Raw genomic sequence first — 25,399 nt, 5'->3', positions numbered from 1 at the left:
TTACAGAAGATTTAATTACTTTTTTTTAAATTTATTTTTAATTTCACAATTATTATTTGTACTCTCACACAATATGATTTCTTTGAAAACTATATATCTGTTTCTTTTGATTTATTTTAAACTAATACAATTTTAATTATGTTCTCTGAAATCAAGTCAGGGTTACATCTGCTTCCGAGATCAGACGAGATCGGGCGGTCTCAGCGCAGTATGGCCGTAAGCGAGGGCTGCTCCAAAAAGTGGGCTATTTAAAGATCAGCCTCCGTAAAAGCCAGCATATTATATAAATAGTGAAGAAAAGGCAAAAGCTTACAGCACCTAGTATTCCCAGGCGGTCTCCCATCCAAGTACTAACCAGGCCCGACGCTGCTTTGCTTCCGAGATCAGACGAGATCGGGCGGTCTCAGCGCAGTATGGCCGTAAGCGAGGGCTGCTCCAAAAAGTGGGCTATTTAAAGATCAGCCTTCGTAAAAGCCAGCATATTATATAAATAGTGAAGAAAAGGCAAAAGCTTACAGCACCTAGTATTCCCAGGCGGTCTCCCATCCAAGTACTAACCAGGCCCGACGCTGCTTTGCTTCCGAGATCAGACGAGATCGGGCGGTCTCAGCGCAGTATGGCCGTAAGCGAGGGCTGCTCCAAAAAGTGGGCTATTTAAAGATCAGCCTCCGTAAAAGCCAGCATATTATATAAATAGTGAAGAAAAGGCAAAAGCTTACAGCACCTGGTATTCCCAGGCGGTCTCCCATCCAGAGTTACAAGATTAAAATGGGGTCAGATTTAACTGTGAGAGATGACTAGTGGTTAAAAGAATGAGACATAAAAGAAGATTGGTTTAAATAGATTTGGTTTATATACAAGGTTCACATAAAAGACTTTAAAACAACACGATAAAACTAGGTAAATGCTGTTAAAAGAATACAGTTCATTTGTCCATACCCTAAAAACAGTCCAAGAATCCCAGTGTGTTGATAAGTCCAATGTGAGTGTCCACCATTGTATATACAATCCACAGAAAGTGTAATCCAAAGTTTGCAGGTGGTGAATGGAAAGGTGAGCTCTAAAGTTAGCAAACTCCTTAATCCAACAGTTTGGTGACTGTCCTTTGTTTGTCATGCTGCTCTCTTATACAGTTGTACTTCCTGCTTCCTGTCATGTGTCTAGTCACATGGCAGGCCAACCATCCATTTATTTAAGACACACACACACTTAAAATGTTAAGAGCAATAAAATGGCCTAAAAAAACATGTAAAACACTTAACACTCTATAATACATTTAAATGATTGTAATAAATAGAGCGGTAAAACACGTCTTTCTAAAAGCCAGCATATTATATAAATAGTGAAGAAAAGGCAAAAGCTTACAGCACCTGGTATTCCCAGGCGGTCTCCCTTCCAGAGTTACAAGATTAAAATGGGGTCAGATTTAACTGTGAGAGATGACTAGTGGTTAAAAGAATGAGACATAAAAGAAGATTGGTTTAAATAGATTTGGTTTATATACAAGGTTCACATAAAAGACTTTAAAACAACACGATAAAACTAGGTAAATGCTGTTAAAAGAATACAGTTCATTTGTCCATACCCTAAAAACAGTCCAAGAATCCCAGTGTGTTGATAAGTCCAATGTGAGTGTCCACCATTGTATATACAATCCACAGAAAGTGTAATCCAAAGTTTGCAGGTGGTGAATGGAAAGGTGAGCTCTAAAATTAGCAACTCCTTAATCCAACAGTTTGGTGACTTTTTTTGTCATGCTGCTCTCTTATACAGTTGTACTTCCTGCTTCCTGTCATGTGTCTAGTCACATGGCAGGCCAACCATCCATTTATTAAAGACACACACACACACACTTAAAATGTTAAGAGTAATAAAATGGCCTAAAAAACATGTAAAACACTTAACACTCTATAATACATTTAAATGATTGTAATAAATAGAGCGGTAAAACACGTCTTTCTAAAAGCCAGCATATTATATAAATAGTGAAGAAAAGGCAAAAGCTTACAGCATCTGGTATTCCCAGGCGGTCTCCCATCCAAGTACTAACCAGGCCCGACGCTGCTTTGCTTCCGAGATCAGACGAGATCGGGCGGTCTCAGCGCAGTATGGCCGTAAGCGAGGGCTGCTCCAAAAAGTGGGCTATTTAAAGATCAGCCTCCGTAAAAGCCAGCATATTATATAAATAGTGAAGAAAAGGCAAAAGCTTACAGCACCTGGTATTCCCAGGCAGTCTCCCATCTAAGTACTAACCAGGCCCGAGGCTGCTTTGCTTCTGAGATCAGACGAGATCGGGCGCTCTTTTTTTTTTTTTTTTTTTATTAGAAAAATATTCCATAATATACATTATATACATTTACAAACATCTTTTAAACATCAGCTCAGAATCATATTCAAAGTTATTTACAATTATTTTAAGTTTTAGCTCACTATGACACGTATTACTGAAAACAACATGTAAAGAGCAACAATTATTCAGGCAAATCCATTTTCAATCCCTCTCGAGTATACATAATGTAAGGATTATTATACATAAAATTCTTGCAAAACACAGCCTCATTCTCTTCCATTTTAAAATATTCATCAACAGTTCTAAAATATTGTTCCAGTTTTCTTTTATACATTTTCCAGACATCAATGTTTGCACGTTTGTTTTTCACAATGTTTCTCCTTTCCCAAATTGCCTTTCTTGCAACAGATAAAAACAGATTTACAAGCTTTGTTTTACTTCCATTGAAACCAAATAAAAATATTTTACACCATTCTGACTCCTCCTCAATTTCCTCTGTTCTACTTGTCATCATCCTTTTCATCATTTCTTTTAACTTTCCCATAAAGTTGTTTAATTTAGCACATTTTAAAAACAAGTGCATAATACTTTCATTTTCTAGTTCACATACTTTACATAGTGCGTTATCACTACTGCCAATTTGTGCCAATTTTGTTTCAGTAAAAATGACATTGTGTCTGATAAAATAGTCCAAAGATTCAAGGTTTGCGTCTAAGTATTTCCACTTTAAATTTTTCCAGATTCTCTCCTCATCTATTACCACAAAGATTTTTTTCCAAAATTGTTCCGCAACTGGTCTTTTACACACTTTATTTCTAAAACATATGTAAAAATCTTTCAGAACACATTCTTGAAAGTCTTTCTCTTTTCCCTTTAAAAGCACTTTCACATTATCATTGCTTTCATCCTTTTTTTCAATTTTCTCAATCCATTCTTTAGGTATTGCCCTTTTCACTATTTCAAATTGTTTCTCTAGAGTTTCTCTTCTAATGTCTTCCCCAATCTCATGCACAGCATCCACAATTACTTGGCTTGGTAAAAAACCCTCTTTAATCTCGTATAAAACATCCTTAACTTGTCGTACACCTGCTTCCAACCAATATTTAAAATATACTTCTTTCTCCTGAGTTAAAATGTTAGCATTTAAAAACAAAGGTTGATTCAATAACATTTTTCTTCCTTCAGGTTTAAAATCAATAAAATTTAAAAACTCTGTCCATGCTTGTAAAACTTCTCTATAAAAATCATGAATCCCATTCATCATGCTTTGCTTCAGTTTCATCCATAAGATATCATCATTCATATTAAAACCCCCACATTTGTTAAGATAAAACCTCATTACATGCTTCCATTCTGCTATAAAATCCTTGTTTAAATACCTTTTCACCACTTTGACTCTCATGCTTTTCTTTCTTGTCTCTGGGTCTATCAATCCCATACCCCCTTTATCCGTTGACCCTATTAAAACATTGTACCCAATTCTTGGTGGTTTCCCTTCCCAGATAAAATTCAAAACACATTGTTTTACTCTTTGCGCTTGCCATCGATCCATAGGGATAACACCCAACACATACCACATTTTGACAGCATCAATGTATTTACGATTAGTACCTTTCCTTTCAGATTTACTCTCCTCTGTTTCCACCATTCCAACCTCCTTTCCATTTCTCCAATTATTTTGTCCCACATTATCTCCTTGACTCTTTTCCCATTTTCTCCAAATGTTATCCCTAGAATCTTTATTTCTTGCTGGTCTTTGAAGTTAAAAACATCAGGTAACATACACGCATTCCCTATTCTCATGGCCACAGTTTTTTCCATATTTACTTTAGCACCTGATCCCTTACAATATCTTTGAATAATTTTCATTGCATTTGCCACACTTTTAATATCTTTTAAAATCAATGTAGTATCGTCTGCGTACTGGTAAATTTTCTGTTCTTCTTCCACTTCCCCAATTTTAATTCCATTTATTTCTTTGTCTTTTATTATAGCTAAGCCCAGAGCTTCAGTCACTAGACTGTACAGTTGCGCAGAAAGTGGACATCCCTGTTTTATAGACCTTGTTACATTAAAACATTCTGTGATAAAACCATTACATTTGATACGACTAGTAGTTCCATTATACAAACACTTAATCCATTTTAAAAACCTATCCCCAAAACCAACCTTCTTTAAAACCCCAAATAAAAAATTGTGTTCAACTCTGTCAAATGCTTTCTCAAAATCCACACTTATTACATATCCCTCTTTTTTCTCTTCTTTCATATACTGTATTACATCTCTTATACTGCTGATTATGTCTGTGATGTCTTTCCCTTTCACTCCATATGCCTGACTTGTTTTAATAATATTCGGTAAAACCTTTTTGAGTCTATTTGCTAAAACCTTAGCTAAAACCTTGAAATCTGAGTTTAGCATTGTTAGGGGTCTAAAATTCCTCAAATCATTTTTCTCGCCCTTTTTCTTGTATATTAATTTAACTAAACCAACTCTCATTAAATGTGTTGCTTCTTTCTTTTTAAAAATCTCCTCAAAAATTTCCTTTAAAATTGGTGCTAAAACATCTTTAAAAACTTTATAAAATTCAGATACAAGTCCATCTAAACCTGGACTTTTTCCATTATTTAACTGCATTATAGCTTCCTTAATTTCTTCTATTTGTAGTTCTTCATCACAAATATTTTTATCATCTTCTGTTACCCTTCCCTCAATCTGGTCAAATAAAAATTGTTCTTCTTTTTCGTTTATTTCCCCTTTTTTGAAAAGGCCTTCATAAAAGTCCCTAACTTCCTTCAGAATGTCCTGTGTTTCTTTTATTACCTCTCCATTTTCTTTTTTTAATTCTCTTATCATTTCTCCATTAGCCTTACCTTTTTCTAAACTGAAAAAGAACTTTGTACATTTTTCTCCATCTACGGTAAATTTTGCTCTGCTTCTGACCATTGCACCTCTACATTTAGTTTCCTCTATGTTTCGTAATTCCTCCTCTAAAATCAGTATTCTCTCTACATCTACCTTTTCTTGATTTAATCTCTCATTTAATTCTTTTCTTATCTCCGCTTCTTTATATGTTTTTGCTTTTTGTATTGCTTTACTAATATTAATAGTATACTTTTTAATTGCATATTTTGTATTATCCCACCATATTCGTTTATCTTCCTGATACATGTCATTGTGTTTTTCAGCATTTATTATATCCACTATTGCTCTCCTATAAGATTATTTTTTAAGAATTTCTGTATTCATAATCCATATCCCTTTTCCTCTTTCTGTTTCATTAAAATCAATCTTCACAAATAAAAACTTGTGGTCACTCATCGCTGTTTCTTTATAGTAAACACTCTGTATAAAATCACCCAGTTTTCTCTTACATAACATAAAATCAATTCTACTTTGCTTTAAAATACCATCTACTAATTGTCTTCTTGAATACTCTCTTACTCCCTCATTTCTTGCTCTCCATATGTCTACTACTTCATGCTCAGCCATTAATTTCTCCAACTCTTTTCTCCCACTGTCATTTTTAAAGACCATTCCATTCGCTAAATCAATTCTATTAAAAACAGTATTAAAATCACCAATTAAAATAGTTTCTCCCCATGAATTCATTAGCCCTTTTATCCTGTTAAAGAAATCTTTCTTTTCTTTTCCTGCTCCTGGAGCATGAATGTTACATAAAGTCATATTATTTTCTTTAATTCTTATGGCTAAACATTTCCCCTCTTTGTCGTTATATACTTCTTCAACATCATTTCTTATATCTTTTTTGACTAAAATAGCAACTCCTCTTCCCATCCTTCCATCTCCATTATTATAAAATATATGCCCTGGCCATTTCCTTTTAAAATCATCCATTATACCATCTTTCCAGTTTGTCTCTTGTAAAAATATTAAGTTTTGTTTTTTACACAGCTCCTTAACCTTTTCAAATTTCCAAACATTCATCAAGCCTCTTACATTAAAAGTAACACAATTAAAAACCATTAAAAGAGTAAATAAAATTAAAATTAAATACTTAGAACACATTATTCACTTTCCCCTCCTTCCAAACTCCTTAACACATTATACATATTTGCTTTAGTCTTTTTCCTAACATTGTCCAAATTTGGCTTTACCTTCAATGTTCTTCTTCTTATATGCCCTTTTATACCTCTGTCCATATTGTCCATCTTTGCTTCTTCTTCACACTCCATTTCTTTGTTTTGCTCCAATTTTCCCTGTCCATCTCCCTCCATATCTGAAAGTTCCATCTCCATCATTTGATTTTCTCCCTCCTTCTTTTCTCCATCTTCATTAAAATCCCCAGCTTTTTGTCCATTTCTCATTATATGCTCCATTTCTCCTTGTTGTAGTCCTTGTTCCTCCTGTGCTCCATCCAGTTGTGCATCATCCTCATTGTTTCCTTCTTGCACCTGTCTGTCCACCTGTTGTTCCTTTCCTCCTTCCTCCCCCTCCATCCAACATTCACATTTATCTAAAATCTCTTCACACTCCGGGCACCTGACAGCACTGCACTCTCGTGCAAAGTGTCCCCTTTCTCCACATTTATAGCACTTAAAATTGGGGCAATCCTTCAGCATGTGATCCGGGCTCATGCACAGCCTACAAGTTTTCACTTGCTGACTGTGCATCACCCGGAAATGCTGTACCCCTTCGGCTGTCTCCAGCCTAGTACTATATGGTAGTGACGCTACCTCCTTAGGGAACCTCACTCTTAGGAACCTGGTTCCATCCTCTATATCTGTGCCCTGGTAACATCTCCTTTTTATTTTTGTAATGGGCTCAACACCCCATCCTTCCAATTTTTCTATAATTTTACTATTTTCTAGGTAGACAGGCAGGTGCAAGAAGGAAACAACATAGTCTCTGCTATGTAATTTTTTCACTTCACAATCAGTTCCTTTTATCTTCAGTCCTTCCAACAGTTTCTCACACTCTTCCTCCTTTTCCATTGTTAGTTCATACTCCCTCCCTTGTCGTGGTCTTAAAGCCAAAATTTTCCCATGTCCACATTGTTCTGTTACTGCATTGATGACATCCTCCGCCCTCACGTTGTTCACATTTTCAACATTTACAATTAGCGTAGCCTCTTTCAAATATTTCCTTTCAAAAGCCTTATTCCTTACATTTTCGTTTCCTGCTCGTTGTCGTATATCCAGTCCGTTGCCATTCATCTCACGCCTTCCTCCTGCCTGTCCATTGTCCATCGCCTTGCCTGTTCCTCCTGCCAGTCCATTGTCATATGCCGTGCTTCTTTCTCCTCCTAATCCATTATCAATTTCCTTTCGCCGTCCTCCTGCCAGTCCATTATTCATATCCGCTCGAGTTTCTCCTGCCGCAGCCAAGTTTGTTACCATGCATCCGTCCGCCATTTTTAACACAAAAAACCCCAAAAAACGAGTACTAAATTAAACAAACAAACTGTTCCCCCCAAACAGCATATGCTGTTGGGAGGAATAAACTACACAAATTAATGAAAAAAATATATATATACAAAAAGCACTAATACTTTAACAAATAAAACGAAGATAAACACAAAATGAAGGAGAGCCTTTCCCTCCCAACTGCAGCCAAACACTTCCCGTTTGCACGCTTGCGCCCTCAGGTGGCGGTATGGCCATAAGCGAGTACTGCTCCAAAAAGTGGGCTATTTATAGATCAGCCTCCGTAAAAGCCATCATATTATATAAATAGTGAAGAAAAGGCAAAAGCTTACAGCACCTGGTATTCCCAGGGGGTCTCCCATCCAAGTACTAACCAGGCCCGACGCTGCTTTGCTTCCGAGATCAGACGAGATCGGGCGCACTCAGCGCAGTATGGCCGTAAGCGAGGACTGCTCCAAAAAGTGGGTTATTTATAGATCAGCCTCCGTAAAAGCCATCATATTATATAAATAGTGAAGAAAAGGCAAAAGTTTACAGCACCTGGTATTCCCAGGCGGTCTCCCATCCAGAGTTACAACATTAAAATGGGGTCAGAATTAACTGTGAGAGATGACTAGTGGTTAAAAGAATGAGACATAAAAGAAGATTGGTTTAAATAGATTTGGTTTTTATACAAGGTTCACATAAAAGACTTTAAAACAACACGATAAAACTAGGTAAATGCTGTTAAAAGAATACAGTTCATTTGTCCATACCCTAAAAACAGTCCAAGAATCCCAGTGTGTTGATAAGTCCAATGTGAGTGTCCACCATTGTATATACAATCCACAGAAAGTGTAATCCAAAGTTTGCAGGTGGTGAATGGAAAGGTGAGCTCTAAAATTAGCAACTCCTTAATCCAACAGTTTGGTGACTTTTTTTGTCATGCTGCTCTCTTATACAGTTGTACTTCCTGCTTCCTGTCATGTGTCTAGTCACATGGCAGGCCAACCATCCATTTATTAAAGACACACACACACTTAAAATGTTAAGAGTAATAAAATGGCCTAAAAAACATGTAAAACACTTAACACTCTATAATACATTTAAATGATTGTAATAAATAGAGCGGTAAAACACGTCTTTCTAAAAGCCAGCATATTATATAAATAGTGAAGAAAAGGCAAAAGCTTACAGCACCTGGTATTCCCAGGCGGTCTCCCATCCAAGTACTAACCAGGCCCGACGCTGCTTTGCTTCCGAGATCAGACGAGATCGGGCGGTCTCAGCGCAGTATGGCCGTAAGCGAGGGCTGCTCCAAAAAGTGGGCTATTTAAAGATCAGCCTCCGTAAAAGCCAGCATATTATATAAATAGTGAAGAAAAGGCAAAAGCTTACAGCACCTGGTATTCCCAGGCGGTCTCCCATCTAAGTACTAACCAGGCCCGACGCTGCTTTGCTTCCGAGATCAGACGAGATCGGGCGCTCTCAGCGCAGTATGGCCGTAAGCGAGTACTGCTCCAAAAAGTGGGCTATTTATAGATCAGCCTCCGTAAAAGCCATCATATTATATAAATAGTGAAGAAAAGGCAAAAGCTTACAGCACCTGGTATTCCCAGGCGGTCTCCCATCCAGAGTTACAAGATTAAAATGGGGTCAGATTTAACTGTGAGAGATGACTAGTGGTTAAAAGAATGAGACATAAAAGAAGATTGGTTTAAATAGATTTGGTTTATATACAAGGTTCACATAAAAGACTTTAAAACAACACGATAAAACTAGGTAAATGCTGTTAAAAGAATACAGTTCATTTGTCCATACCCTAAAAACAGTCCAAGAATCCCAGTGTGTTGATAAGTCCAATGTGAGTGTCCACCATTGTATATACAATCCACAGAAAGTGTAATCCAAAGTTTGCAGGTGGTGAATGGAAAGGTGAGCTCTAAAATTAGCAAACTCCTTAATCCAACAGTTTGGTGACTGTCCTTTGTTTGTCATGCTGCTCTCTTATACAGTTGTACTTCCTGCTTCCTGTCATGTGTCTAGTCACATGGCAGGCCAACCATCCATTTATTTAAGACACACACACACACACACACACACTTAAAATGTTAAGAGCAATAAAATGGCCTAAAAAAACATGTAAAACACTTAACACTCTATAATACATTTAAATGATTGTAATAAATAGAGCGGTAAAACACGTCTTTCTAAAAGCCAGCATATTATATAAATAGTGAAGAAAAGGCAAAAGCTTACAGCACCTGGTATTCCCAGGCGGTCTCCCATCCAGAGTTACAAGATTAAAATGGGGTCAGATTTAACTGTGAGAGATGACTAGTGGTTAAAAGAATGAGACATAAAAGAAGATTGGTTTAAATAGATTTGGTTTATATACAAGGTTCACATAAAAGACTTTAAAACAACACGATAAAACTAGGTAAATGCTGTTAAAAGAATACAGTTCATTTGTCCATACCCTAAAAACAGTCCAAGAATCCCAGTGTGTTGATAAGTCCAATGTGAGTGTCCACCATTGTATATACAATCCACAGAAAGTGTAATCCAAAGTTTGCAGGTGGTAAATGGAAAGGTGAGCTCTAAAATTAGCAAACTCCTTAATCCAACAGTTTGGTGACTGTCCTTTGTTTGTCATGCTGCTCTCTTATACAGTTGTACTTCCTGCTTCCTGTCATGTGTCTAGTCACATGGCAGGCCAACCATCCATTTATTTAAGACACACACACACTTAAAATGTTAAGAGCAATAAAATGGCCTAAAAAACATGTAAAACACTTAACACTCTATAATACATTTAAATGATTGTAATAAATAGAGCGGTAAAACACGTCTTTCTAAAAGCCAGCATATTATATAAATAGTGAAGAAAAGGCAAAAGCTTACAGCACCTGGTATTCCCAGGCGGTCTCCCATCCAAGTACTAACCAGGCCCGACGCTGCTTTGCTTCCGAGATCAGACGAGATCGGGCGGTCTCAGCGCAGTATGGCCGTAAGCGAGGGCTGCTCCAAAAAGTGGGCTATTTAAAGATCAGCCTCCGTAAAAGCCAGCATATTATATAAATAGTGAAGAAAAGGCAAAAGCTTACAGCACCTGGTATTCCCAGGCGGTCTCCCATCCAGAGTTACAAGATTAAAATGGGGTCAGATTTAACTGTGAGAGATGACTAGTGGTTAAAAGAATGAGACATAAAAGAAGATTGGTTTAAATAGATTTGGTTTATATACAAGGTTCACATAAAAGACTTTAAAACAACACGATAAAACTAGGTAAATGCTGTTAAAAGAATACAGTTCATTTGTCCATACCCTAAAAACAGTCCAAGAATCCCAGTGTGTTGATAAGTCCAATGTGAGTGTCCACCATTGTATATACAATCCACAGAAAGTGTAATCCAAAGTTTGCAGGTGGTGAATGGAAAGGTGAGCTCTAAAATTAGCAAACTCCTTAATCCAACAGTTTGGTGACTGTCCTTTGTTTGTCATGCTGCTCTCTTATACAGTTGTACTTCCTGCTTCCTGTCATGTGTCTAGTCACATGGCAGGCCAACCATCCATTTATTTAAGACACACACACACACTTAAAATGTTAAGAGCAATAAAATGGCCTAAAAAAACATGTAAAACACTTAACACTCTATAATACATTTAAATGATTGTAATAAATAGAGCGGTAAAACACGTCTTTCTAAAAGCCAGCATATTATATAAATAGTGAAGAAAAGGCAAAAGCTTACAGCACCTGGTATTCCCAGGCGGTCTCCCTTCCAGAGTTACAAGATTAAAATGGGGTCAGATTTAACTGTGAGAGATGACTAGTGGTTAAAAGAATGAGACATAAAAGAAGATTGGTTTAAATAGATTTGGTTTATATACAAGGTTCACATAAAAGACTTTAAAACAACACGATAAAACTAGGTAAATGCTGTTAAAAGAATACAGTTCATTTGTCCATACCCTAAAAACAGTCCAAGAATCCCAGTGTGTTGATAAGTCCAATGTGAGTGTCCACCATTGTATATACAATCCACAGAAAGTGTAATCCAAAGTTTGCAGGTGGTGAATGGAAAGGTGAGCTCTAAAATTAGCAACTCCTTAATCCAACAGTTTGGTGACTTTTTTTGTCATGCTGCTCTCTTATACAGTTGTACTTCCTGCTTCCTGTCATGTGTCTAGTCACATGGCAGGCCAACCATCCATTTATTAAAGACACACACACACTTAAAATGTTAAGAGTAATAAAATGGCCTAAAAAACATGTAAAACACTTAACACTCTATAATACATTTAAATGATTGTAATAAATAGAGCGGTAAAACACGTCTTTCTAAAAGCCAGCATATTATATAAATAGTGAAGAAAAGGCAAAAGCTTACAGCATCTGGTATTCCCAGGCGGTCTCCCATCCAAGTACTAACCAGGCCCGACGCTGCTTTGCTTCCGAGATCAGACGAGATCGGGCGGTCTCAGCGCAGTATGGCCGTAAGCGAGGGCTGCTCCAAAAAGTGGGCTATTTAAAGATCAGCCTCCGTAAAAGCCAGCATATTATATAAATAGTGAAGAAAAGGCAAAAGCTTACAGCACCTGGTATTCCCAGGCGGTCTCCCATCTAAGTACTAACCAGGCCCGACGCTGCTTTGCTTCCGAGATCAGACGAGATCGGGCGCTCTCAGCGCAGTATGGCCGTAAGCGAGTACTGCTCCAAAAAGTGGGCTATTTATAGATCAGCCTCCGTAAAAGCCATCATATTATATAAATAGTGAAGAAAAGGCAAAAGCTTACAGCACCTGGTATTCCCAGGGGGTCTCCCATCCAAGTACTAACCAGGCCCGACGCTGCTTTGCTTCCGAGATCAGACGAGATTGGGCGCACTCAGCGCAGTATGGCCGTAAGCGAGGACTGCTCCAAAAAGTGGGTTATTTATAGATCAGCCTCCGTAAAAGCCATCATATTATATAAATAGTGAAGAAAAGGCAAAAGTTTACAGCACCTGGTATTCCCAGGGGGTCTCCCATCCAGAGTTACAACATTAAAATGGGGTCAGAATTAACTGTGAGAGATGACTAGTGGTTAAAAGAATGAGACATAAAAGAAGATTGGTTTAAATAGATTTGGTTTTTATACAAGGTTCACATAAAAGACTTTAAAACAACACGATAAAACTAGGTAAATGCTGTTAAAAGAATACAGTTCATTTGTCCATACCCTAAAAACAGTCCAAGAATCCCAGTGTGTTGATAAGTCCAATGTGAGTGTCCACCATTGTATATACAATCCACAGAAAGTGTAATCCAAAGTTTGCAGGTGGTGAATGGAAAGGTGAGCTCTAAAATTAGCAACTCCTTAATCCAACAGTTTGGTGACTTTTTTTGTCATGCTGCTCTCTTATACAGTTGTACTTCCTGCTTCCTGTCATGTGTCTAGTCACATGGCAGGCCAACCATCCATTTATTAAAGACACACACACACTTAAAATGTTAAGAGTAATAAAATGGCCTAAAAAACATGTAAAACACTTAACACTCTATAATACATTTAAATGATTGTAATAAATAGAGCGGTAAAACACGTCTTTCTAAAAGCCAGCATATTATATAAATAGTGAAGAAAAGGCAAAAGCTTACAGCATCTGGTATTCCCAGGCGGTCTCCCATCCAAGTACTAACCAGGCCCGACGCTGCTTTGCTTCCGAGATCAGACGAGATCGGGCGGTCTCAGCGCAGTATGGCCGTAAGCGAGGGCTGCTCCAAAAAGTGGGCTATTTAAAGATCAGCCTCCGTAAAAGCCAGCATATTATATAAATAGTGAAGAAAAGGCAAAAGCTTACAGCACCTGGTATTCCCAGGCGGTCTCCCATCTAAGTACTAACCAGGCCCGACGCTGCTTTGCTTCCGAGATCAGACGAGATCGGGCGCTCTCAGCGCAGTATGGCCGTAAGCGAGTACTGCTCCAAAAAGTGGGCTATTTATAGATCAGCCTCCGTAAAAGCCATCATATTATATAAATAGTGAAGAAAAGGCAAAAGCTTACAGCACCTGGTATTCCCAGGGGGTCTCCCATCCAAGTACTAACCAGGCCCGACGCTGCTTTGCTTCCGAGATCAGACGAGATTGGGCGCACTCAGCGCAGTATGGCCGTAAGCGAGGACTGCTCCAAAAAGTGGGCTATTTATAGATCAGCCTCCGTAAAAGCCATCATATTATATAAATAGTGAAGAAAAGGCAAAAGTTTACAGCACCTGGTATTCCCAGGCGGTCTCCCATCCAGAGTTACAACATTAAAATGGGGTCAGAATTAACTGTGAGAGATGACTAGTGGTTAAAAGAATGAGACATAAAAGAAGATTGGTTTAAATAGATTTGGTTTTTATACAAGGTTCACATAAAAGACTTTAAAACAACACGATAAAACTAGGTAAATGCTGTTAAAAGAATACAGTTCATTTGTCCATACCCTAAAAACAGTCCAAGAATCCCAGTGTGTTGATAAGTCCAATGTGAGTGTCCACCATTGTATATACAATCCACAGAAAGTGTAATCCAAAGTTTGCAGGTGGTGAATGGAAAGGTGAGCTCTAAAATTAGCAACTCCTTAATCCAACAGTTTGGTGACTTTTTTTGTCATGCTGCTCTCTTATACAGTTGTACTTCCTGCTTCCTGTCATGTGTCTAGTCACATGGCAGGCCAACCATCCATTTATTAAAGACACACACACACTTAAAATGTTAAGAGTAATAAAATGGCCTAAAAAACATGTAAAACACTTAACACTCTATAATACATTTAAATGATTGTAATAAATAGAGCGGTAAAACACGTCTTTCTAAAAGCCAGCATATTATATAAATAGTGAAGAAAAGGCAAAAGCTTACAGCATCTGGTATTCCCAGGCGGTCTCCCATCCAAGTACTAACCAGGCCCGACGCTGCTTTGCTTCCGAGATCAGACGAGATCGGGCGGTCTCAGCGCAGTATGGCCGTAAGCGAGGGCTGCTCCAAAAAGTGGGCTATTTAAAGATCAGCCTCCGTAAAAGCCAGCATATTATATAAATAGTGAAGAAAAGGCAAAAGCTTACAGCACCTGGTATTCCCAGGCGGTCTCCCATCTAAGTACTAACCAGGCCCGACGCTGCTTTGCTTCCGAGATCAGACGAGATCGGGCGCTCTCAGCGCAGTATGGCCGCAAGCGAGTACTGCTCCAAAAAGTGGGCTATTTATAGATCAGCCTCCGTAAAAGCCATCATATTATATAAATAGTGAAGAAAAGGCAAAAGCTTACAGCACCTGGTATTCCCAGGGGGTCTCCCATCCAAGTACTAACCAGGCCCGACGCTGCTTTGCTTCCGAGATCAGACGAGATTGGGCGCACTCAGCGCAGTATGGCCGTAAGCGAGGACTGCTCCAAAAAGTGGGCTATTTATAGATCAGCCTCCGTAAAAGCCATCATATTATATAAATAGTGAAGAAAAGGCAAAAGTTTACAGCACCTGGTATTCCCAGGCGGTCTCCCATCCAGAGTTACAACATTAAAATGGGGTCAGAATTAACTGTGAGAGATGACTAGTGGTTAAAAGAATGAGACATAAAAGAAGATTGGTTTAAATAGATTTGGTTTTTATACAAGGTTCACATAAAAGACTTTAAAACAACACGATAAAACTAGGTAAATGCTGTTAAAAGAATACAGTTCATTTGTCCATACCCTAAAAACAGTCCAAGAATCCCAGTGTGTTGATAAGTCCAATGTGAGTGTCCACCATTGTATATACAATCCACAGAAAGTGTAATCCAAAGTTTGCAGGTGGTGAATGGAAAGGTGAGCTCTAAAATTAGCAACTCCTTAATCCAACATTTTGGTGACTTTTTTTGTCATGCTGCTCTCTTATACAGTTGTACTTCCTGCTTCCTGTCATGTGTCTAGTCACATGGCAGGCCAACCATCCATTTATTAAAGACACACACACACTTAAAATGTTAAGAGTAATAAAATGGCCTAAAAAACATGTAAAACACTTAACACTCTATAATACATTTAAATGATTGTAATAAATAGAGCGGTAAAACACGTCTTTCTAAAAGCCAGCATATTATATAAATAGTGAAGAAAAGGCAAAAGCTTACAGCACCTGGTATTCCCAGGCGGTCTCCCATCCAAGTACTAACCAGGCCCGACGCTGCTTTGCTTCCGAGATCAGACGAGATCGGGCGGTCTCAGCGCAGTATGGCCGTAAGCGAGGGCTGCTCCAAAAAGTGGGCTATTTAAAGATCAGCCTCCGTAAAAGCCAGCATATTATATAAATAGTGAAGAAAAGGCAAAAGCTTACAGCACCTGGTATTCCCAGGCGGTCTCCCATCTAAGTACTAACCAGGCCCGACGCTGCTTTGCTTCCGAGATCAGACGAGATCGGGCGCTCTCAGCGCAGTATGGCCGTAAGCGAGTACTGCTCCAAAAAGTGGGCTATTTATAGATCAGCCTCCGTAAAAGCCATCATATTATATAAATAGTGAAGAAAAGGCAAAAGCTTACAGCACCTGGTATTCCCAGGCGGTCTCCCATCCAGAGTTACAAGATTAAAATGGGGTCAGATTTAACTGTGAGAGATGACTAGTGGTTAAAAGAATGAGACATAAAAGAAGATTGGTTTAAATAGATTTGGTTTATATACAAGGTTCACATAAAAGACTTTAAAACAACACGATAAAACTAGGTAAATGCTGTTAAAAGAATACAGTTCATTTGTCCATACCCTAAAAACAGTCCAAGAATCCCAGTGTGTTGATAAGTCCAATGTGAGTGTCCACCATTGTATATACAATCCACAGAAAGTGTAATCCAAAGTTTGCAGGTGGTGAATGGAAAGGTGAGCTCTAAAATTAGCAAACTCCTTAATCCAACAGTTTGGTGACTGTCCTTTGTTTGTCATGCTGCTCTCTTATACAGTTGTACTTCCTGCTTCCTGTCATGTGTCTAGTCACATGGCAGGCCAACCATCCATTTATTTAAGACACACACACACTTAAAATGTTAAGAGCAATAAAATGGCCTAAAAAAACATGTAAAACACTTAACACTCTATAATACATTTAAATGATTGTAATAAATAGAGCGGTAAAACACGTCTTTCTAAAAGCCAGCATATTATATAAATAGTGAAGAAAAGGCAAAAGCTTACAGCACCTGGTATTCCCAGGCGGTCTCCCATCCAGAGTTACAAGATTAAAATGGGGTCAGATTTAACTGTGAGAGATGACTAGTGGTTAAAAGAATGAGACATAAAAGAAGATTGGTTTAAATAGATTTGGTTTATATACAAGGTTCACATAAAAGACTTTAAAACAACACGATAAAACTAGGTAAATGCTGTTAAAAGAATACAGTTCATTTGTCCATACCCTAAAAACAGTCCAAGAATCCCAGTGTGTTGATAAGTCCAATGTGAGTGTCCACCATTGTATATACAATCCACAGAAAGTGTAATCCAAAGTTTGCAGGTGGTGAATGGAAAGGTGAGCTCTAAAATTAGCAAACTCCTTAATCCAACAGTTTGGTGACTGTCCTTTGTTTGTCATGCTGCTCTCTTATACAGTTGTACTTCCTGCTTCCTGTCATGTGTCTAGTCACATGGCAGGCCAACCATCCATTTATTTAAGACACACACACACTTAAAATGTTAAGAGCAATAAAATGGCCTAAAAAAACATGTAAAACACTTAACACTCTATAATACATTTAAATGATTGTAATAAATAGAGCGGTAAAACACGTCTTTCTAAAAGCCAGCATATTATATAAATAGTGAAGAAAAGGCAAAAGCTTACAGCACCTGGTATTCCCAGGCGGTCTCCCATCCAGAGTTACAAGATTAAAATGGGGTCAGATTTAACTGTGAGAGATGACTAGTGGTTAAAAGAATGAGACATAAAAGAAGATTGGTTTAAATAGATTTGGTTTATATACAAGGTCACATAAAAGACTTTAAAACAACACGATAAAACTAGGTAAATGCTGTTAAAAGAATACAGTTCATTTGTCCATACCCTAAAAACAGTCCAAGAATCCCAGTGTGTTGATAAGTCCAATGTGAGTGTCCACCATTGTATATACAATCCACAGAAAGTGTAATCCAAAGTTTGCAGGTGGTGAATGGAAAGGTGAGCTCTAAAATTAGCAACTCCTTAATCCAACAGTTTGGTGACTTTTTTTGTCATGCTGCTCTCTTATACAGTTGTACTTCCTGCTTCCTGTCATGTGTCTAGTCACATGGCAGGCCAACCATCCATTTATTAAAGACACACACACACTTAAAATGTTAAGAGTAATAAAATGGCCTAAAAAACATGTAAAACACTTAACACTCTATAATACATTTAAATGATTGTAATAAATAGAGCGGTAAAACACGTCTTTCTAAAAGCCAGCATATTATATAAATAGTGAAGAAAAGGCAAAAGCTTACAGCACCTGGTATTCCCAGGCGGTCTCCCATCCAAGTACTAACCAGGCCCGACGCTGCTTTGCTTCCGAGATCAGACGAGATCGGGCGGTCTCAGCGCGGTATGGCCGTAAGCGAGGACTGCTCCAAAAAGTGGGCTATTTAAAGATCAGCCTCCGTAAAAGCCAGCATATTATATAAATAGTGAAGAAAAGGCAAAAGCTTACAGCACCTGGTATTCCCAGGCGGTCTCCCATCCAAGTACTAACCAGGCCCGACGCTGCTTTGCTTCCGAGATCAGACGAGATCGGGCGGTCTCAGCGCGGTATGGCCGTAAGCGAGGACTGCTCCAAAAAGTGGGCTATTTAAAGATCAGCCTCCGTAAAAGCCAGCATATTATATAAATAGTGAAGAAAAGGCAAAAGCTTACAGCACCTGGTATTCCCAGGCGGTCTCCCATCTAAGTACTAACCAGGCCCGACACTGCTTTGCTTCCGAGATCAGACGAGATCGGGCGCTCTCAGCGCAGTATGGCCGTAAGCGAGTACTGCTCCAAAAAGTGGGCTATTTATAGATCAGCCTCCGTAAAAGCCATCATATTATATAAATAGTGAAGAAAAGGCAAAAGCTTACAGCACCTGGTATTCCCAGGCGGTCTCCCATCCAGAGTTACAAGATTAAAATGGGGTCAGATTTAACTGTGAGAGATGACTAGTGGTTAAAAGAATGAGACATAAAAGAAGATTGGTTTAAATAGATTTGGTTTATATACAAGGTTCACATAAAAGACTTTAAAACAACACGATAAAACTAGGTAAATGCTGTTAAAAGAATACAGTTCATTTGTCCATACCCTAAAAACAGTCCAAGAATCCCAGTGTGTTGATAAGTCCAATGTGAGTGTCCACCATTGTATATACTGTTCAATAATGGTGCGTTTATCACCTTTAACCCTATGATTATTCAGGTAGGGTAAGGACAGTCAAATCTAGCCAAAACCAAAAGTTACTCACCCGCCCGCAGGTTGCAGTCCTTCAGGAATGACGTAGAAGACTCCCCTTGTGGTTGTTCGTGGTTAAGGTTTATATAATAGTTATAAGTAAAATCTCACGAGAGGCACTAGTAACAATAAAATTATTATTTATTGGTTACAATACAAAGCAGTTAAATGCAAAAATAAAATAAAAAATCAGCTAAGCTATTTGTTATATTGTCAAACTTTTCAACAGCAATATTGGAGATGCTGTTAAGCGTCCCTCGTTAGGGTATCAGGTATCCTCTTACGCTTAATGCAGTCAGCATCTGAAGAGTGGTTTACTCCTCAGACCTTTTATACAACTTTTTGGGTAATTCCTATTAATCATCAAATTAGTCATCAATTCCTCAATGTCCTGTATGTTCCAATCTTCCTGCTGTAGGCGTACCAGTCTCTGCAAGTCATTCTTAATGAGATGGTGGTCCTTCCTTTGTCTCTTACGTTGTTGTCTGCGTCTAGCACTCATCCGTTTCCTCTTCAAGGTCTTCATCAGCTTCAGCTCTGCTTGGGGTTGCAACATGATCTCTTCACCCCTGTGTACCCTCTCGTTAACCTTTGTGGTTGATTACACAGTAATAACTCAATAGCATGTCTTACACAATTGTTTCTTACTCATCCTTAACACAACAAATTTTGCAATTGCAAGCATCCTTATCTCTAAGCATCCGGCATCAACTTAAACTAAGCAAATAACATAACTTTGAAACAGGTAAATAGCAACCTTATTATCCAAATCCAAAACACCCCCTTCTTGCTATTTCCTGATTCAATCCAACACATTACTCTCTCATTTTCATGTGCATATATCCTTCAAAAGTCTTGGTTCTTTTGTTGAACTTCATTAATTCAACATATATTTGACCTCTAATAGTTATTTTAATTTTTGCAATCACATTCATGTACTCTTTAATCCAAAATTTACCCTTTTTTGGTTTCAACATATCTTCTCTGAGAATCATATCTCTCACAACATCAGGTTTAGGCCAAGTTTTTATACTCTGCTTCACAATGGTAAGGTACTGGCCAAATCTCTGCCGCAATAGCGGTATATTAGTAATTTCATGTTGGCATGCTCCAATGTACTCCCCTTTTGGATCCTCACAGATAAAGGTACGGCCTCTCCCGTCCCTCTCACACCTTTTACAGTGTCCCATGGTTGGGATTTGGGTCTCGATCAAGACCTTGGCCGCCACCTTTCTTCTAGGCTCCCGGGGCTTTTCTTCCACCATTTCCAGCAATGCCTCTGTCTATGAGATAAAACATCCCACTTTCTTTTAAATTTAAGAATTTTATCATTGTACCATCATTGTAAAGCATGTACAAAAATATGGTCTATTACACATATATGTATTCTTTTTCTTCTTTCTTTCAGTGTTCATCTTTCACATCATCATATTGCATTCCAGTATTACATCAAACACTTTTAATCATTTAATATTTTCTACTTCTACTTCTACTTCTCCTTTCCTTTTAATATTTTATTGCTTCATTATAATTGTATTATTATTGCTTAATAGAATCATTTTATTTATTTCCTATTATTAAAATCACACTTCTTCCTTTTAACTCTATATTTACATTTCTTAAGAACACTTCCTGTTCACTTTTTATCCTTCAGTATTTTTCTGGTACCAAACCCCAGACCCTTTCTTTCCAGGTGATTTTGGGGGTTCTAAAAACATCATATAAGTTACAACCAAAGGTGTCATCCCTTTTGTACCCATTATTGCATTTACACCTAATATAATTGCTCCAGCTATCCATTTAGTTAAAGTTCCAACTTTCCATTGTTTCCATTTACTACTGTTACATTTTCTAGTTATCACAATTACTTCTATTATTATGTAAATCACTACTCCAGCCAAAACAACTTCCTCTGTAATAATTGCATATAACCACATTTCGGGAAAATAATACATAACTAGACATGATGCAAGACTAATTATTTCTCCAAACCATACAAGTTTTTCTAAATGACTAAACATTGTCAAAAGCTTTTTGCTGCGGTACATCAAAATTATCATAACATCACCCATAACTCTGTTGCTATAAACAATTTTTATCATGTGCAGCAACACTAGTCCTATTGTACCTTTTATCTTCATGTTATCCCAAATCATAATAAACATCCAAATAAATAAACTAGTTTCAATTACCAGTATATCCATCAGGTTATTAAGGTCAGTGCAAGTGATCTTGCTCTTACTATAGACATTGGGTAATATCCATATAACCACCCATTTTAATATTGTATTCTCATGCCATAATGACTCTGCTTTTTTTTTTCTTTCGTTTAGCTTGAACATAGGTCAGTGTAACTGTTTTTCAGTAATCCCTTCAATAATATTGTCTCCTATATTTCCTATAATATCCCAAAGTCTAAATTGTAATACCATTTGGTCTGTTTCAGTGCCATTCTCAGTTAATATCTCTTTCCATAATTCCATTATTTGCGATCTTAGTCCTTGCCATGTAAATCCTCCAGCATTTCTCCAAAATGATAACCAGTGTTTACTCTCTTTCTCCTTTTCCCAGGTTAATCCTGCTCTAGCTCTATAATTTTCTCCACAATTCCATTTTCGACTAGTTTCATTACATGGACAAGGGGTTGGTTGTTGTCTCCTTCAAATACTAACATAGGATTTTGAAGTGTCGTTTTGGGTTTACTTTTATCTTCAGTCTTTCTAGCAGTTACGCTAACTTTTGTTGGGTTAATTCTGTTTTCGCTATTATCTATTTTTACATGTTCTTGATGCGTTTGATAGCACCCATGTTCCCTTTTGAAAGCTACAGTCGATGCTGCGCTGCTAAGCGCATTGGGAACGTCTTTAGAAGTGACCAGCTGTGAATATTGTATGTAAAACGTCAATATAATTGACTAAACGGCATTATAGCCTCGATTGGTGACGTCACCGGAGCGCACGCGCACGAGGCTATAAATAGATGAGCCACAGGTGCATCGTCAGGTCTTTTGTCTTCAGAGATCACTCTGTGTGTTGTGTGCGTCGAAAAACTCTCTCTCTTACTCATCCTTGATTTTGTTAGGAGTTAGTTTTACTAAGCAGAACGCAGAAACGTCACTCTTTTTCTCACTTTTCTCTCTTCTTATTTTAAGAGTTTAAAAAGAAGGAAAAGAGCATCATGAGTCAACAAGCAGGTAAGCGTTGTGTTCCTCCATGCTCGCGTCCCATGACCGAGATGGATACACACGATTATTGCTTTGTTTGTTTGGGGGAACAGCACGCGGTCATGGCGATAGAGAAGGGCGGGTGTGAGCATTGCGACCTGTTAACTGTCAAGATGCTTCGCACTCGTCTTAATTATTTCCACTCCACACCTGCATTGCAATCGTGGGGCTCTCGCATGGATTTGCTTGACGAGCAAGAGACGGGTTCGTCCTTTTCGCTTGCTGCGTCACCAAATCCTGACATTCCTTCTCGTGATCTCGAAGCGCGCTTCGGTGCTTCTTCGGTTCACGGAGGGGATGACATATCTCTTGGTTCATCAGATCGCGAGCCGCCAGCCTCTGAGCGTTCTTCTCGCGATAGAAAATCTGTTGAGGAATTGCTGGAGGTGATCACTCGCGCTGTGGACAGGTTGCAGCTTGACTGGCCAGATGAACAAGAGACCCCCAAACGTAGCAAGCTTGAGGATAGGTTTCTGTCCGGTGGCAGAGGGGAGAAGAAACAAAAACCTCTCCCCTTTTTCGAGGACCTCCATGACGAGCTGTCCAAGTCATGGAGTAAACCATATACCTCTCGTGTCTTTGTGCCATCGACGTCGACATTCTCGGCTATCGTGGGTGCGAAGTCACGAGGATATATGGAGATGCCTCGGGTCGAAGAGACGCTCGCGAGCTATCTCTCACCCGAATCAGCATCGTCTTTAAAGAAACCTACCCTCCCCACTAAACCGTGTAGAACAACTTCGGCTTCGGTGGGAAAAGCTTATCAGGCTGCAGGTCAGGCTGGTGCTGCGCTGCACACAATGGCTGTGTTACAGGCATACCAGGCTGATCTGTTGAAGGATTTGAGTGCGGGCAGTACAATCGACGATGAAGCTTTCACTGAGCTTCGTCGAGCCACAGATTTGTCTCTCCGTGCGACCAAGCAAACGGCTCGTGCCATCGGCCGATCTATGAGCGCTTTAGTCAGCACGGAGAGACATCTATGGTTGAATCTGACAGGAATAAAAGAAAAGGATCGCGTGTTCCTGTTAGATGCCCCCGTTTCTCCCTCTGGACTATTTGGAGACTCGGTTAACACCGTTGTCGAAAGATATAAAGAGGTAAAGAAACACGAGGAAGCGTTTGTTCAGTTTCTTCCTCGCCGCACTCAAGGGGAGGGGCCGTCTGCCACCCAGCCCCGTCCCGGTCCTTCAACATCCAGGGAGGTCAAAAAGCAGAGCGTGGCTCAGCGTGCTCCCCCTCGTAAAGATTGGGGACAGGCTCGCCGCGCTCAACAACCTCCTAAGCCAGATCTCAGGACTATTATCAACAAAAAGAGAAAGTCCTGATGGTCTGGCGCCCAATCTAGTGGGGGTAGCCCCCCGCGGGATGGGGCGCGTTCAACATTTAAAACTCGCCTCTCCCCGATACCCTCACGAAACCTCTCCATCCCCGCCACTTCTCGTGCCTCGGGGGGCAGCGGTTTCCAGAGAAATGTTAGATGTTCCGTCGTTTTCGGCTGTCATTCCGGACGCGGGACATCTAACATCCCCTCAAAAGGAAGTAGTAAAATTAATACCACTCTCAGAGAGTCTGGCAGCGTGGAAACTTCTGCCAGGCATCTCAGAGTGGGTATTAAGCACAGTACAGATAGGATACAGAATCCAGTTCAGTCGTCGTCCTCCGCGTTTCAACGGCGTGGTTTACACTTCCGTGAAACCGGAGCTGATGCACGTACTGTCACAAGAGCTGAAAACTCTTCTGAGCAAGGAGGCCATAGAACATGTTCCTCTTCCAGAAAGAGAGTCAGGCTATTACAGCAGATACTTCCTGGTTCCCAAGAAGGATGGGGGGTTGCGTCCAATCTTAGATCTTCGAGGCTTAAACCGTTCAGTCAAAGCACTCAAGTTCAAGATGTTAACTGTCAAGATGGTCGTGACGCAGATTCAACATTACGATTGGTTCGTCACGATCGATCTAAAAGACGCATATTTTCACATACAAATATTGCCACAACACAGGAAATTCCTGAGGTTCGCTTTAGGGGGCGAAGCGTACCAGTTTCGGGTTCTTCCATTCGGCCTAGCTTTGTCACCCCGCACATACACAAAATGCATGGATGCAGCACTGGCTCCATTACGACTCCAGGGCATTCGCATTTTGAACTACATCGACGACTGGTTAATACTGGCACAATCGCGAGAGTTGGCGCTTCAACACAGAAACATCGTGTTGGCTCATTTAGTTTCTCTAGGGTTGAGACTCAACACCAACAAAAGTGTTCTTTCTCCTGCCCAGAGAACGACTTATCTCGGTATCGTTTGGGATTCGATCACGATGCGGGCACAGCTGTCTCCCGCTCGAATCGAGACCATTCGGCAGACAATGAGCAAAGTCAAGCTAGGTCAAAACCGTACTGTTCTTCAGTACCAAAAAATGTTAGGCTTCATGGCTTCAGCATCCACGGTGATTCCTTTGGGGCTGTTGCACATGAGACCGTTTCAGTTGTGGCTAAAAGCCAGAGGATTTCATCCAAGAGCCAATCCTCAAAGGCAAATAAAAGTGACGCGCCGCGGGCTTCGTACACTAACTCTGTGGTTCAGACCCCGGTTCCTTACCTTGGGTCCCACTCTAGGGGCGCCCTGTCGTCGCAAACTGCTAACGACGGACGCCTCCCTGACGGGCTGGGGAGCGGTCTTACATGGTCGTCCAGCTCAAGGGGAATGGGAGGGTCATCAGCTCGATTGGCACATCAATTGCCTCGAGTTGATGGCTGTATTTCTGGCTCTGAAATACTTTCTCCATCAGTTGAGGGGCTGTCATGTCTTAGTGCGGGTGGACAATACAGCAGCAATCTCTTATATAAATCACCAGGGAGGTCTGCGCTCACGCAATCTGAACAGATTAGCGAGGCAGATTTTTCTCTGGGCCCAAGGAAAGTTCCTGTCACTCAAGGCAGTTTACATTCCAGGGCACTTGAATGTGGGAGCAGACTTACTGTCCAGACAGACATTACCGATGGGCGAGTGGAAACTCCACCCGGAAGTAGTGAATCTGATATGGACCAGATTTTATCAGGCGGAAGTGGACC

At 39.6% G+C, this 25,399-nt stretch overlaps 21 non-coding genes across 21 annotated transcripts; all 21 read right to left on the bottom strand.

Annotated features, from left to right (window-relative positions):
• Positions 1 to 306: 306 nt before the first annotated feature.
• LOC141319004 (5S ribosomal RNA) lies at positions 307 to 425 on the bottom strand. The gene has a single exon (XR_012353285.1). It is a non-coding gene; the product is annotated as a 5S ribosomal RNA (ribosomal RNA).
• Positions 426 to 509: 84 nt separating this feature from the next.
• Positions 510 to 628, bottom strand: LOC141319003 (5S ribosomal RNA). Its single transcript, XR_012353284.1, has one exon. It is a non-coding gene; the product is annotated as a 5S ribosomal RNA (ribosomal RNA).
• Positions 629 to 2,001: 1,373 nt separating this feature from the next.
• LOC141319206 (5S ribosomal RNA) lies at positions 2,002 to 2,120 on the bottom strand. The gene has a single exon (XR_012353477.1). It is a non-coding gene; the product is annotated as a 5S ribosomal RNA (ribosomal RNA).
• A 5,882-nt stretch (positions 2,121 to 8,002) lies between these two features.
• On the bottom strand, positions 8,003 to 8,121 carry LOC141317502 (5S ribosomal RNA). The gene has a single exon (XR_012351877.1). It is a non-coding gene; the product is annotated as a 5S ribosomal RNA (ribosomal RNA).
• A 723-nt stretch (positions 8,122 to 8,844) lies between these two features.
• Positions 8,845 to 8,963, bottom strand: LOC141318208 (5S ribosomal RNA). Its single transcript, XR_012352538.1, has one exon. It is a non-coding gene; the product is annotated as a 5S ribosomal RNA (ribosomal RNA).
• An 84-nt stretch (positions 8,964 to 9,047) lies between these two features.
• LOC141317526 (5S ribosomal RNA) lies at positions 9,048 to 9,166 on the bottom strand. The gene has a single exon (XR_012351900.1). It is a non-coding gene; the product is annotated as a 5S ribosomal RNA (ribosomal RNA).
• Positions 9,167 to 10,553: 1,387 nt separating this feature from the next.
• On the bottom strand, positions 10,554 to 10,672 carry LOC141318207 (5S ribosomal RNA). The gene has a single exon (XR_012352537.1). It is a non-coding gene; the product is annotated as a 5S ribosomal RNA (ribosomal RNA).
• Positions 10,673 to 12,043: 1,371 nt separating this feature from the next.
• LOC141319205 (5S ribosomal RNA) lies at positions 12,044 to 12,162 on the bottom strand. Its single transcript, XR_012353476.1, has one exon. It is a non-coding gene; the product is annotated as a 5S ribosomal RNA (ribosomal RNA).
• Positions 12,163 to 12,246: 84 nt separating this feature from the next.
• LOC141317525 (5S ribosomal RNA) lies at positions 12,247 to 12,365 on the bottom strand. The gene has a single exon (XR_012351899.1). It is a non-coding gene; the product is annotated as a 5S ribosomal RNA (ribosomal RNA).
• An 84-nt stretch (positions 12,366 to 12,449) lies between these two features.
• LOC141319050 (5S ribosomal RNA) lies at positions 12,450 to 12,568 on the bottom strand. Its single transcript, XR_012353328.1, has one exon. It is a non-coding gene; the product is annotated as a 5S ribosomal RNA (ribosomal RNA).
• Positions 12,569 to 13,291: 723 nt separating this feature from the next.
• Positions 13,292 to 13,410, bottom strand: LOC141319204 (5S ribosomal RNA). Its single transcript, XR_012353475.1, has one exon. It is a non-coding gene; the product is annotated as a 5S ribosomal RNA (ribosomal RNA).
• Positions 13,411 to 13,494: 84 nt separating this feature from the next.
• LOC141317524 (5S ribosomal RNA) lies at positions 13,495 to 13,613 on the bottom strand. The gene has a single exon (XR_012351898.1). It is a non-coding gene; the product is annotated as a 5S ribosomal RNA (ribosomal RNA).
• An 84-nt stretch (positions 13,614 to 13,697) lies between these two features.
• LOC141319049 (5S ribosomal RNA) lies at positions 13,698 to 13,816 on the bottom strand. The gene has a single exon (XR_012353327.1). It is a non-coding gene; the product is annotated as a 5S ribosomal RNA (ribosomal RNA).
• A 723-nt stretch (positions 13,817 to 14,539) lies between these two features.
• On the bottom strand, positions 14,540 to 14,658 carry LOC141319203 (5S ribosomal RNA). Its single transcript, XR_012353474.1, has one exon. It is a non-coding gene; the product is annotated as a 5S ribosomal RNA (ribosomal RNA).
• Positions 14,659 to 14,742: 84 nt separating this feature from the next.
• LOC141318375 (5S ribosomal RNA) lies at positions 14,743 to 14,861 on the bottom strand. Its single transcript, XR_012352695.1, has one exon. It is a non-coding gene; the product is annotated as a 5S ribosomal RNA (ribosomal RNA).
• An 84-nt stretch (positions 14,862 to 14,945) lies between these two features.
• On the bottom strand, positions 14,946 to 15,064 carry LOC141319048 (5S ribosomal RNA). The gene has a single exon (XR_012353326.1). It is a non-coding gene; the product is annotated as a 5S ribosomal RNA (ribosomal RNA).
• Positions 15,065 to 15,787: 723 nt separating this feature from the next.
• Positions 15,788 to 15,906, bottom strand: LOC141318205 (5S ribosomal RNA). The gene has a single exon (XR_012352535.1). It is a non-coding gene; the product is annotated as a 5S ribosomal RNA (ribosomal RNA).
• An 84-nt stretch (positions 15,907 to 15,990) lies between these two features.
• Positions 15,991 to 16,109, bottom strand: LOC141317523 (5S ribosomal RNA). The gene has a single exon (XR_012351897.1). It is a non-coding gene; the product is annotated as a 5S ribosomal RNA (ribosomal RNA).
• A 2,014-nt stretch (positions 16,110 to 18,123) lies between these two features.
• Positions 18,124 to 18,242, bottom strand: LOC141314607 (5S ribosomal RNA). Its single transcript, XR_012350159.1, has one exon. It is a non-coding gene; the product is annotated as a 5S ribosomal RNA (ribosomal RNA).
• Positions 18,243 to 18,326: 84 nt separating this feature from the next.
• LOC141314597 (5S ribosomal RNA) lies at positions 18,327 to 18,445 on the bottom strand. Its single transcript, XR_012350149.1, has one exon. It is a non-coding gene; the product is annotated as a 5S ribosomal RNA (ribosomal RNA).
• An 84-nt stretch (positions 18,446 to 18,529) lies between these two features.
• LOC141318386 (5S ribosomal RNA) lies at positions 18,530 to 18,648 on the bottom strand. Its single transcript, XR_012352706.1, has one exon. It is a non-coding gene; the product is annotated as a 5S ribosomal RNA (ribosomal RNA).
• Positions 18,649 to 25,399: the final 6,751 nt, after the last annotated feature.

This window comes from Garra rufa, chromosome 1 (genome assembly GCF_049309525.1).
Source record: "Garra rufa chromosome 1, GarRuf1.0, whole genome shotgun sequence".
Taxonomy (NCBI): domain Eukaryota; kingdom Metazoa; phylum Chordata; class Actinopteri; order Cypriniformes; family Cyprinidae; genus Garra; species Garra rufa.
This window is presented reverse-complemented; position numbering and strand designations above follow the sequence as displayed.